The 13,456-nt window shown below is 45.4% G+C and overlaps 1 protein-coding gene across 4 annotated transcripts in view; it reads left to right on the forward strand.

Annotated features, from left to right (window-relative positions):
* Positions 1–9,913: 9,913 nt before the first annotated feature.
* Positions 9,914–13,456, forward strand: part of FAM49B (family with sequence similarity 49, member B) — a 99,841-nt gene continuing 96,298 nt past the window's right edge. For 3 of the 4 annotated variants that reach the window (XM_011968632.1, XM_011968628.1, XM_011968629.1), the window contains exon 1: positions 9,914–10,187. The gene's annotated coding sequence lies outside the window, so the exon portion shown is untranslated. The remainder of the gene's footprint in view (positions 10,188–13,456) is intronic. The other variant, XM_011968633.1, reaches the window with a different exon arrangement.

Here is a 13,456-nt window from a genome sequence, read left to right on the forward strand (position 1 = left end):
GAGTCTGAATATTAAAACAGCGATTGTCAACAAAAATCCCCCAAACTCTCCAATTAAGAAAAAAAAAGCAAATGTCAAAAACCAAGATAATCAAGTATATACATTTATTTAAGAGTTTACCAAACATTTAAGTTTTACCAACCTTTTACTGATTATGTTTCATATGTAATTGTTGCTTTGTATAGCCAAGGACAGTTGGAATTGGCAATTTCCTAAGTTCTAGTCAGTTCTCACAGTAACACAGTGAAATAGGTGATAATTGTGCCTGTTTTATAGATAAGTAGTGTATTATTATTATTATTATTTTTTAAGATGGAGTTTTGCTCTTGTTGCCCAGGCTGGAGTGCAATGGCGCAATCAACCTCCGCCTCCTGGGTTCAAGCGATTCTCCTGCCTCAGCCTCCCGAGTAGCTGGGATTACAGGCATGCGCCACCACGGCCGGCTAATTTTTGTATTGTTTTTAGTAGAGACGGGGTTTCTCCATGTGTTGGTCAGGCTGGTCTCGAACTCCCGACCTCAGGTGATCCACCCACCTCGGCCTCCCAAAGTGCTGGGATTACAGGCATGAGTCACCATGCCCGGGCTTAGTGTAGTATTTCAGGTGGAGCTTGGACACTGAAGGATTTAGTTAATGTTTACAGAAAGGAAAAAGGAGTGGGGAAGCAAGGCAGATGGAATTATTTATGCAAAGCAGGGAGCTAAGACTTGGTCTAGAATCCTGGTTCACTTCCTCGTAGGTATGTGACCTATGGCAAAGTACTTGAACTGTTTGTGCCTCCATTTTCTCACCTGAAAACAGGGAGGTAATAAAATATCTTTCATAATGTTGTAAGGATTGCATTATAAATGGGTAGAAATCACTTTCTATAATACTGGCAGAAACTAAGCGATTGATCAGAGGTTATTGGTGGTAATAGTTCCTTCTGTCGTTATATTTCAGATTAAATCCTTTTGTCTTCTAATGATGGTATTTCTGTAAAACACACAAAAAATCTTTTTTTTTTTTTAAAGGGCATTGATAAATTAGTATAGTTTATCAATCTTTTAAAATGTCATTGATAAATTAATGACTCTGGACATAATTAAGAATTATCTTTTTCTTTTCTTTTGAGACAGGGTCCCACCCTGCCGCCTAGGCTGGAGTGCATTAGTGCAATCACAACCCACTACATCCTTGACCTTATGAGCCAAAACAATCCTCTTGCCTCAGCCTCCCAAGTAACTGGGACCACAGGCTCACACCACGATACTCGGCTAATTTTCCTTTGTTTTTAATTTTTTTCTACGGACAGGGTCTCGTCATGTTGCCCAGGCTGGTCTCAAGCAATTCTGGGCTCAAGCAGTCCTCCCACCTTGGCCTCCCAGAGTGCTGGGATTACAGGCATGAGCCACCACCTGGAATTCTCTTTTTCTATAGGCAAAGACTTCATCTAATTCTGATGGTGTACTATGTAAGGTGGGTGGAAAAGCAGAGATGAACTAACCTCTCTGTAGGTTTTGGGGTCACAGTGGGGTGCAGCTCAGAAATGAATGGCCCACCCAGCCATTTTTCTCCCTACCGTTCCTCTGGAGCCATCTATGATTTTATGGCATCTTGTCCCTTCCTTCAGGTGACGCCCTTCTGTGCCTGTGCCTCTTCCTGATGGAAGGAATGGAATTGTCAGAGCTAAACATGCCAAGTGAGCAGTCCTTTGTGCTGCTGAACCACAGCAGGGGCTGAAAGAGCTGTTAGTGGAAGGGGTGGCACATTCTGAGCATGCCCTCTTGGATTTTTATGCAGCCAGTGAGTCTGTCAATGGAGCCACGGGCTTGGTCTGCAAACTGCTTACAGCATCAGTCAGCATGGGGGAACAGCCTATCCCTTGGGAAAAAACGCTCCTCGAGGGTAGGGCTTGGGAAAAAGTAAAGGCGTGCAGAAAATCTTTTCCTCTTCTCCCTATTCAAATCTTGGCAAGAAAGCACACTCTTCATTTCTGTTTCCTGTATCAGCAGCAGATTCCCAATTTGAACTTCAAGGCATCGTCCTTGCTTCGTCATACGTCAGCTTTTCCGGCTGCAAACAATTTTGCTTCTCTAGTTGACAAGGACTCTAATAACTCCAGGTGGTGAATGGGCGGTGGGGAATACAGTTCTGTAGAAATACAGCTCTAAAGCAATACAAACACAGAGGGAAAAAATGGGAAACTTGGCAAGGGGGAAGTGCTGGAATAAAGCATTTTACCTTTATTGACATTGAAGAAACCTCCCCTCAGCTGAACTCCAGATTCATTCAACACTTCATGGTTTAGCCGCACAGGGGAGTATTATATAGCCTTTAACAGCGGTGTGGCTGACGTTCCTTTATTAAGGAAGGTTGATAAAGATACACTGTGAGATGAAAGACAGCAGATTACAATTCAGTAAATGAACCATTTTAATAAAAATATGTGCTGCGTTTATCTAGATATAGACAGGAAAAACATTTGGAAGGTTGTCCATATGGTGTGGGTGGTTGGATCATGGGTGTTTATATTTTCTTTCATTTGCTCGTATGTATTTTCAAATTGTTTTGCTGCAATCAATATGTATTACTCATATAATCAGGGTGCATAGTGCATCGGGGCACCTCATTTACTGCTTGGGTCCTCCCTTTTTTTATCCATTCATTCAACATATTTAGGGAGGCTCTCCTAGGGGCCGGGCACCGTGGCAGGAACTGCAGTGGGCACAGTGATGGCTCCGTCTCTGCCGTCACAGCTGACATTGTAACAAGAGGTGGTTTTTGGTTGTTTATTTCTTTGTTTTTTTTTTAGTTAAAACATTTTTAAGCTAAAAATGTAAAATAATTAGAGGCTGGGCGCGGTAGCTGACACCTATAATCCCAACACTTTGGGGAACCAAGGCAGGAGGATCACTCGAAGTCAGGAGTTTGAGACCAGCTTGGCCAACATGGCAAAACCCCGTCTCTACTAAAAACACAAAAAAATTATCTGAGCATGATGGCTTGTGCCTGTAGTCCCAGCCACTCAGGAGGCTGAGGCAGGAGAATCACCTGAACCTGAACCTGAGAGGTGGAGGTTGCAGTGAGCTAAGATCACACCACTGCACTCTAGCCTAGGTGACACAGCGAGATTCTCTCTCAAAAAAAAAAAAAAAAAAAGGAAAGAATTAGTGTTTGTGATAAGCGCTGTGAAGGAAAAACACCAGTGACATGCTAGGGAATGAGTGAAGGTCGGGGGGGTTCACCTTTGGAATGGTGATGGGGTAACCGCTCTGAACCTGAAGGCTGACAAACAGCCAAGTGAAGAGACTGGAAAGTGTACTCGAGGTACAGAAGAGAACAGCCAGTGTGAGGCAGTGGGACCCTGTTTTCTTCCTGCAGGTTACCTGAAGGGTTGGGGAAATGAGACTTGGAGTTGCCCCACTTGTGAGAAATATGTTAGATTTGCAAATGTGATGGAGGCTCATAGATAAACCTTGTAACTCGGGGGACAGCTTTATGGCTCCTGTGAGATTGGTTAATGTTTTGCTAAATAACAGGAAGGTGTCAGTTTGATTGGTTGCCTTCTTACTTGGGTTCTTTTTGAATAGCGGCTCTGATGTCATCTTTCAATGCTGGATGAGCTTCTAGCCCTTCCCAGGAGATTCTCAGGCCTCTGTCCCCTGTCCTCTTCCCCTTTCTTCATTAAATATCCATGGAGTCTTCATCCCTAAGGCAACACTGGAGTCCCTGACTCTGGTGGAAATGTTTGGAGCTGTCTCTTTCCTCAAGGATTCGGTGTTCATTCATCCTGTGAAAAGGAAGAGAGTATCAGTTGATAGAACTCCCTGAGTGTTCAATTGAGGAGTGAGACTGGATACAGAGGCAGCAAAAACTATCCTCTAGGTGCTGAAGCGTACTGAAAGATGTCTTTGAGTGAAGGCTGGCAGCAAAATGTAGTCTTCTCTAAGGACAACTGGGCAATAACAAATCAGGAACCATAAAAATGTTCAGATCCTTTGACCCGGTAATTACAATCCAGGGAGCTTATGCTGAGGTCAGAGTTTTTTAAAAGGAAAAACAAAGAAAACAGAATGTCTCTAATAGCAGTTAACAGTCAATAATGATATAGTGCTTTGGAGCCTTGAAAGTATTTTCTTATACAGTCTTCATGAGAGCTTCCCAACATTTCTGAGAGGCAGACAGTCTTATCCCCATTTCACAGAAAGGAAGCGAAGATCAAGTGAGTGGGTGTACTTCACTCTGGCAGATTCAGAACCTGAGCTCCAGCTCATGAATGGTTGCCCAGTGGGTTTGGTCAGAAACTCCAGGTACAGCCGGGCACAGTGGCTCACGCCTGTATTCCCAGCACTTTAGGAGGCCAAGGTGGGCGGATCAGCTGAGGTCAGGAGTTTAACACCAGCCTGGCCAACATGGTGAAACCCATCTCTATTAAAAATGCAAAAATTAGCCAGGTGTGGTGGCATATGCCTGTAATCCCAGCTACTCACTCAGGAGGCTGAGGCAGGAGAATCGCTTGAACCCGGGAGGCGGAGGCTGCAGTGAGTGGAGATTGCTTGACAGCCCTCCAGCCTGGGGCGACAGAGCAAGACTCTGTTTCAAAAAGATAAATAAACAAAAATAGAAAAAAAGAAACTCAAGGTACAGTGGTGGGAGTCAAAAAAGCCTAAGGAGAAAACCAAGACTGAAAACAGTTTTTGAGCTTAATCTGTGCCTAATTCAGTCCCTAGCGTTTTACAAGTTTTCTCTGAGTTAACACAACAGACTTGTGGGGGAAACTGATGCTTTCAGATGTTGAATAACTTGTGTAAGTTGTAGAGCAGGTTTCAAAGCCTGACCAGGTTACATCCAGAGCGTAAAGGTGGTTTCAGCTTTGCTGTGTTGCTCTCTGCATTCACAGGAATGCTTAGAAGGAGTGAATATATGAACACATGGATGAACAAATGGATTAGGGAGGTTAGGACATGAGAACCAGCTTCTGTAGAGAACTGGACCTCAGGCTCCCCGTGGATGACAGGTTCTTTTCCATAGTTCTGCATTTTCTACCTGCAATACAGGAATGCGGTTGCCCAGGCCCCTCCCAGGAGAGTTGCAGCTTCCCTGGCCCTCGAGGCCACACTTCTCCAATACTTTTTGCCTAAAGGCTCTTTTTCCCTAGAGGCTCAACTCATCCCTTGCAAAATACCCAAAGCCAAATGAGTCTAGGGGGTAAACCAGCCATGTAGGGTGTGGAACTTTAGCAACTGAAAGAAACTGAGGTATTTCAGTATGATGAAATACTCTGTAGTCATTAAAATGATAGATGTGAGTGTGTAGAAATATGAGAAAGTATTGGGAAAGAGTTGCACATATCTGAAGAAACCAGTGAAAGCAATGTGCCTTTTTGTTTTTTATTTTTTTGAGACAGAGTCTCACTCTGTTGCCCAGGCTGGAGTGCAGTGGTGGGATATCAGCTCACTGCAACCTCTGCCTCCTGGGCTCAAGCGATTCTCCTGCCTCAGCCTTCAGAATAGCTGGGAATACAAGCGTGTGTCACCAAGCCTGGCTAATTTTTGTATTTTTAGTAGAGACAGGGTTTCACCATGTTGGCCAGGCTGGTCTCGAACTCCTGGTCTCAAGTGATCTGCCCGCATTGGCCTCCCAAACTCCTGGGATTACAAATGTGAGCCACCGCACCTGGCAAAGCAATGTGCATTTACATGGATAAAGATTGGAAGATAAGAGGACTGAAAACTGTGTAAAAGTATTGATATCACGTGGTGTCACCATCCAGTTTACTAAGCCAGGAGCCTCTGGGTCATCCCGACAACCCCAGTCTCCTCTTCCCCCAGATTGAACTTGCAGATTCTGCATCAGTTAGCATCTTAATTCCGGTGCCTGTTCTTCATCTTCACTACCAGTTTCCTTGTGCAGGCTCTCTCCTTATCCCTCTTCTGGACCCCACAGCAGCCTCTTAAGTGGTTTGCTGGCCCTATGTTCTCTCTACCACTGTAGTCCCTATTGGACCCTGTGGTCAGAGTGATCCTGATATAAAACATATCTGATTATGTGTCTCCCTTGGTTAGAAGCGTCACTTTACTTGTGGTTGCCTTCAGAAGGCAAGCTCAAATTTCTTAGTGTGGTGTGTGATGTCCTTTACAATCTCAGTGTGTCACAGCACCCCCACAATCCCCCCCAACCCTTGGCCCCCGTATTTTCTTCTTGGCCCTTTCCCCTTCCCTTCAAGACCAAGCTCAGAGGTCCCATTCTTTTTTTTCTTTTTTTTTTTTCCCTGAGATGGAGTCTCACTCTGTTGCCCAGGCTGGAGTGCAGTGGTGCAATCTTGGCTCATTGCAACCTCTGCCTCTTGGATTCAAGTGATTCTCCTGCCTCAGCCTCCTGAGTAGCTGGGATTACAGAGGCATGTGCCACCATGTTCGTTTAATTTGTTTTTGTTTTGTTTTGTTTTGTTTTGTTTGGTAGAGATGGGGTTTCACCATGTTAGTCAGGCCGTCTTGAACTCCTGGCCCAAAGTGACCTGCCTACCTCAGCCTCCCAAAATACTGGGATTATAGGTGTGAGCCACTGCCCCTGGCCAAAGGTCCTATTCTTTGTGAAGCCTTCACAGTTGTCCCAGGGGAAGTTGGTTCCTCTACCCTTCTGAATTACAAGGAGTCATGCTTTGTTTTAAGTGCAAGAATGACAGCCTGTCCTTTCACTAAACTCTGGAGCAGGAACTTGATGTCTTACTGTCCTTCCCAGACCCTCAGCCTGATGCCTAGGACACAGTAGCAGGGTGGGGGTGGGGGGGCAAGAATGTGTGCTGATTGAATGAATCAATGATTGAGTGAAACCGTTTATTCTCTATAGTGTTTCAAAACTGATTTAATAATCAATAAAAGTTTCCAAGAAAACAGCACTGCAGGAAAGCCACAGGACCTTGTGATATTTAAAAAAATAGAGACAATGCAGTGTCCATAGCAACTGTGGAGTTGACAGATTGGGTTTGAATCCTGGATCTGTCACATATGGAGTTTCGGTTGCTTCATTTATAAAATGGGCCTGATAATAGTACCATATAGGATGGTTGTGAAAAAGCAAAAGAAGAAAACAAGTCAAGAGCTTAGAGTTTAGTACAGTGTACAGCTATCCACAATGCGTAAATCATCATTAAGAGACTAGTGCTCTTATGTAAGCCTTTTTTTTTTTGCATCTTTTGTTCAGTTTTTCAACATAAATCTTTGAAAGCTTTGACCTCAGAGAAAATGTGATTACATTCATGCACAATGATGAAGAAAGGATTGTAGAATAAATTCAGCACTTCTCATAGGGGTCTTGTTTTCTGAGCCAGCTTCCTCTTTCAGGGAATTCCCACATGGGATAATGGAAGAACTTGTGAGTTCTTGTACATGGCAGGAATGGGCCCAGGGCAGCTAAGGAGAAAGGTGCATCTGAGAGGGGCATTCCATGTTCCTCACAGGACTCATCGTATTTTGTTACTATTATTATTTTTCGAGATGCATTTCGCTCTTGTCATCAAGGCTGGAGTGTAGTGGCAAGATCTCAGCTCACTGCAACCTCCACCTCCTGGGTTCAAGCGATTCTCCTGCCTCAGCCTCCTGAGTAGCTAGGATTACAGGCTCCTGCCACCACGCCCAGCTAATTTTTGTATTTTTAGTAGAGATGGGGTTTCACCGTGTTGGCCTGGCTGGTCTCGAACTCCTGACCTCGTGATCCACTGCTTTGGCCTCCCAAAGTGCTGGGATTACAGGTGTGAGCCACTGCACCTGGTCCAGTATTTTATTATTATCACTTCTCAGTGGACTGCTTCTTTGCTGGACTGTAAGCTCCCTAGGCCAGCGTCATGTCTATATTGCTCTCCATAGATAAAATTAGGACGGTGGATGAAAATTGTTGTGCATCAGCTTACTGTAAAAGAGGTTTCTCATAGTCAAAGGCTGATGATTGCAGTAATGAGCTCCCTATAGTTGGAGATATTGGAGCTGAACTAGATATTCACATGTTAAAGATACTATGAAAGATTTCCGCTTTTGGTGGGAGATAGGGTTAGAGGTTTGTGGTTACTCAGAGCTCATATCTAAGGGACTGTGCACATGTATGAACTCCTCCTCTGGTTCACATTGAGGACAGTGGTCCATCTGAACCCAGGTTATCTGAGGTTGGATGTCAGTATGTCAGACAAGTGGACCAAGCTTCTTGGATTATGAGGACTTTTCTATCAGCATCAACATTTGCAAAACATCATCTCCAGCCAGGCGCGGTGGCTCATGCCTGTAATCCTAGCACTTTGGGAGGCTGAGGCAGGTGGATTGCCTGAGCTCAGGAGTTCCAGAGCAGCCTGGGCAACATGGTGAAACCCCCGTCTCTACTTAAATACAAAAAATTAGCCGGGCATGGTGGCGTGCGCCTGTAATCCCAGCTACTTGGGAGGCTGAGACAGGAGAATCGCTTCAACCTGGGAGGTGGAGGTTGCAGTTAGCTGATACCGCACCACTGCACTCCAGCCTGGGTGACAGCAAGACTGTCACAAAACAAACAAACATCTCCTTCCGTTTCATTGAAATTGACCAGAATTATAAGAGCTACAATATAGAACCCCTGAATCCTCCTGAAGTATGATAATTAAGGTAAAAGTCTGAGGCCTAGGAATGTTGCCCCTAGTGTATGCCTTGAAAAAGCCACTTCATCTCTCCATGACTCAACACGTTTCTAAGTAATATGCCCACCATGTTACATACCATTTGGTTTCTACATAACTCAAGAGGAAGACAAAAAGGCTAAATAAGGTAAGGGCTGCCCTTCTGTGTTTTGTGGCAAGGAGTGATTTCTTGGCCCATACAGTAAGGCGCAGATAGTTACTGGAACCTTAGCGCCTTGACTAGAGCTTCGTTCATAATCAGGATTTCATGGATAGGCTCCTTGGTTGCATGAAACTCTTGATATGTTATGCAAACGTGTGTGCATGTATGTGTTTTACTGGGGGGAAAAGTCCATACTTTTACGAGATTTTCAGTTGGGCCTGTGACCCCAAAATGTTCATAATCATTTACCTCCATCTTAGTGATCTGCTCGGCTGTCAAACTGAAAACAACCCTGGGAGAGATAACATTGTCATCTTCTCCCCTTTAGTGTTAATGAAAAAAAAAAAATCAGCTTTATAACAGGATTAGGAGAAGCTAGCTAGATGGAATGTTCTGTTTTTGTCTGTAAAGGGGAAGGGATCATTTATGTTCAAAGAGTTAAAGGGGAATTAGGGAATTAAGAGGCTGCGCCCTCTGTCACATCCAAGTTTCTGCCCTCTAGATATTTTTGCCCAGAGTCGACCCCAGAACAGGGGTCTGATTTATCTGAGAGTGTTGTAAGTGGAGTCTAATTGTTGTTCTCAGAATGATCATTTTTCACCTCCCAAGGGCGTCTCCGCGATACCATCGCAGGCGGTAACGGTGCAGTCTCCTGGCGCTGGGCGTCTGCCAGGCACACGTGCCGCGCTGGGAATCGCGGGCGAGGCTCAGTACCTGACCCGAGGGGGAAAGGCGGGCCCCGCAGCCTAGCGGTTCCAGGCGTGGGGTATGGCAACTTCGCAGGGCTCAGCATCGAGTCCCGATGTCCAGTTCCTGCCATTTCCAAGCCCGCTGACGAGGCAGGTCACCGCCACCTCTGAACCTCCGTTTCCCATCTGTACATCAGAAAGGCTGGAAGACCCCAACCCACTCAGAAGCTATCTCGGCGCGAAGGTGCTGCCCCTTTAAGTAGGCGGGGAGGGTGCAAGGGGTGGCCACGCCTCCTTCACAGCACGCCGCGCCCGCCGACCACCTGTCTCCGGATTCGCCCCGCCCCTTCGGGAGGGGCGGGGAGGAGGGGCGGAGAAGATAGGCTAAGGATTTACCTTGCGGGGCGGGCGTGCGACGCATGCGCACGGCCGGACAGGTCCGCGGCGCCCTCACTTCCTGGCATTCCCCCCTCCCCCTCCTCGTCGTTACCCTGTACATCCGGGTCACTTGCCCTCCCCGCTCGGAGCCGCCGCCGCTGCCGCTTGGCTTGTCGCGGCTCCGCCACAGGGGCAGGTGCTGAGGGGCTCCCGGTCCGGCTGCTGCCGCTCCCCCGCTCCGGACCCGGGGCTCCCCCTAGCGCCGCTGAGGAGCCGCCTCTGCGGCTCGAGGAGGGCGGAGGAGCGGGACTGAGAGCGTCTGGAGGCTCGAGCGGAGGGTGAGTGATTGGTTTTTGCCATTTTCCCCTCTTCCCTCACACTGCTCGCTTTCCTGCTCCGCGACCCCATTTTGGCGAAGAGGCGGGTGCGGCGGGGCCCGCGCTGGCGCGGGGCTTCCTCCTTCCCAGGCGCGCTGGGCCCGCCCCCGGCCCCGCGGCGCCCCGGGGCCGCTTCCTCTCCGGCCCCGCGGCTCCGGCCTGCCCCCGGCGCTCATTCATTCGGGTCTTCCTTTCTTCCGCCCCCTTCCTTCCACTGGCACCTCCAGCGCGCTCTCGCCGCCCCCTCCCACCCCAGATCCTGCGCCCGCCGGTGACTCCTTGCTCCCCGGCTCGTCCCTCCCGCGTCGGCGTTGTCCCCCCGCCCCATCCCGACTCCCACCACTCCTTCCTCTTCGCGGCCGCTTTTCCTCCTCCTCATCCCCTCTTCCTGTCCCCAGCTCCACACCCCCTTCTCCTCCGGTCTTCGCCACGCCTCGACACCCAGTCCTGGTCACTGGTGTTGAAGTTGGTGTCTTTATCGCTCCCCATCACTTCGCCTTCCACCTGCGCGGCCAGACCTTCCAACTTAGATACTGCGTTGTCCTTTTAATTAATGCTCAACGTTTAAAGTCCAGATTCTCAGTCTTAGGGTGTGGTCTTAGTTTGTTTCCAAACACGCAATTTCTACTATAATTACCCAAATCTATAACTGTCAAACTGTAGTGAAAGTGGCAGTTGCTCTGTGTGTGTGTGTGCGCGCGTGCACGCGCGCATGTGTTTTAACCTCCTGGCTATTCTGGGTCATACTGAGTACCTTTTTTCTTTTTTTCCTGGAAGACTTCTATGATGGATTAATTTCCTCTGAGTGTAAAATTTGGCAGATTATTATTCTTTCTACTCCTCTGGATTCCTCCTCACTTGGTCCCTTGACTGATTTGCAACATTACCTGTTAATACATTGCTGTAGAAATGTTTGTTGGTGATATTTCATGTCTCATCTGTCAACAACATTTTTTGAGTACCCCCTGTGTGCAGAATACTGATGAAATGCCCAAATACTTGGAGTACCACAGAGTGCCATTCTGGATAAGACAGAGGTTTTTGGAATTTGCTTACACATTTTTTCCTACTTCTGTGTAAGTGTATTGAGTTTGCCACCTTTTTAATCTCTATGTGAAAAATGTGTGTCAATCAGTTTTGTGTGTTTTAAGTCTTACTGTGTGGGAGATCCGCATTCCAGAGGAGTGTTTTATATAGCTAAAGGAATTTCAATCACTCGCTGTTTGGTGACTTACTATCGCAAATCATTTTAGACAAATATACCTCAAGAAAAACATACTGATCCTTTTAATTCTTTAATTGTATTTAGTAATAGAAACAGAAGCTTTGTGTCTAGAACTGCTTGATAACTGGGGCTTATTTGATAGCCTGTTTGTAGAGTGTTGCAGTTAACTGAAACTCCCTAATCAGCATTCATAAAATGAAATGACAGCACTTTTTTTTTCGTGTGACTTTCATATCCATGATAATGAACTCCAAGAGAGGCTCCTAGTCCTAAAGCACACCTACCTGCATATTATTATGATGATACTATTGCTGTCAGTATTTATGGCAGCATTTTCCAACAGCTTCGTTTTATGGGAGCTTGGTGTTAAAAAGGTACTTGACTGTTTGTCCCTGCTTAGGTTTTGGATAACCACTTCAACAGTTAGATTTTTTAACGAGAGAGAGAGAGAGACAGACAGAGAGAGAGAGAGAGAGAGAGAGAGAGAGAGAAAGAATATGTATTTGCAGAACAGTTTTGCTAGATAGTAATCTTTAAAAATCTTTACAACTTTAATAGTGATGTAGCTGTTTGTGAGGAACCTCTTGCTTTGTAAAACGTTCTAGACTATATAGTATGAATTTTAGATTATGTAATTGGATAGAGGCTAGATTTTTCTCTCCCAAGAAAGTGGTTGGTTGATCAGAGGGAGGCGTGGTCAGTAAGTTAATTCTAGTTGCCCCAGAAGAAGTATAATTTCAGATGTTGAGTAAAACTAAGTGAATGCAGTTTATTTTTGATAGATTTTTGATTGACATTTAAACTAATTGAAGTTAAAATTCATTTCTCTGAATTCTTCAGGAATAAACAGGTTTTAAAAATTTACAGGTTAAATTAGTGTCCCTCTTGAGAGTATTTCACTCATATCCGAAATGGTCATTTATCTTTATATAGTAAATAACAATTGCTGGAGAAGTATAGAGGGGTGCTTATTTTACTCCTAGTCCCCGTGGGGGAAAATACTGGATTGTCACTTATTTGAGGTTACTTGACTCTTAGTATTAATGCATTCAACTGTAAGAACTTACAATTTTTTCTTACATTGTTTAAGGAAAACAAGACTGTAATAGTTGGAAATAACTTAGTGGCATACCTCCTATTTTTGGTCTCTTCTGTAACTACACCAGAGTGTAGCACAGTGCCTGCCTGGTGCATAGTGGGGTACTTAATAATGATGTTTTGAACAATTGAGTTAATGGCAAGGTCAAAGAATCTTAGACTGTAACAGCATTTTGTAATTATGTGGCAAAAATTTTTGAAAAGGATATTGATTGCTCTGAACTGTAGTTTTTTTCAGGTATCTTGTATATTTTTAAGACTGCTGGCCGGATGCAGTGGCTCACGCCTGTAATCCCAACACTTTGGGAGGCCGAGGCGGGCTGATCACGAGGTCAGGAGATCGAGACCATCCTGGCTAACATGGTGAAACCTCGTCTCTACTAAAAATACAAAAAAATTAGCTGGGTGTGGTGGTGGGCGCCTGTAGTCCCAGCTACTTGGGAAGCTTCGGCAGGAAAATGGCGTGAACCTGGGAGGTGGAGCTTGCAGTGAACCAGGTTGGCGCCACTGCACTCCAGCCTGGGCGACAGAGCAAGACTCCATCTCAAAAAAAAAAAAAAAAAAGACTCCTTTATTGGGTTATTTAATTTGCTTTGAGATCTTTGGGTGAAGAAGTATAGATATGATTTTGTGTTATACTTTAGTGCATAGAATGGATTTGTTTGCTTAGAATGGGCATTTGATATATGTATCTTATCAGCATTCATGAACAACAGTGAATTCAAATAATTTCTTGTGCATTTAGAGTTTCTGAAAGTCCACGTAAATGTTGTTGGATGTGTGAGCTCATTCTGTATTATGATCAGTTCACTAAATCCTAGCTCTTAATTATGCTGTAATATTGAACACCTACTATATGCCAGATTCCTTTTAACCATTAGGTTAGTTTTATAACAACTCTGCAATG

Source organism: Mandrillus leucophaeus, unplaced genomic scaffold, assembly GCF_000951045.1.
Source record: "Mandrillus leucophaeus isolate KB7577 unplaced genomic scaffold, Mleu.le_1.0 Scaffold851, whole genome shotgun sequence".
In the NCBI taxonomy this organism is placed as follows: Eukaryota; Metazoa; Chordata; class Mammalia; order Primates; family Cercopithecidae; genus Mandrillus; species Mandrillus leucophaeus.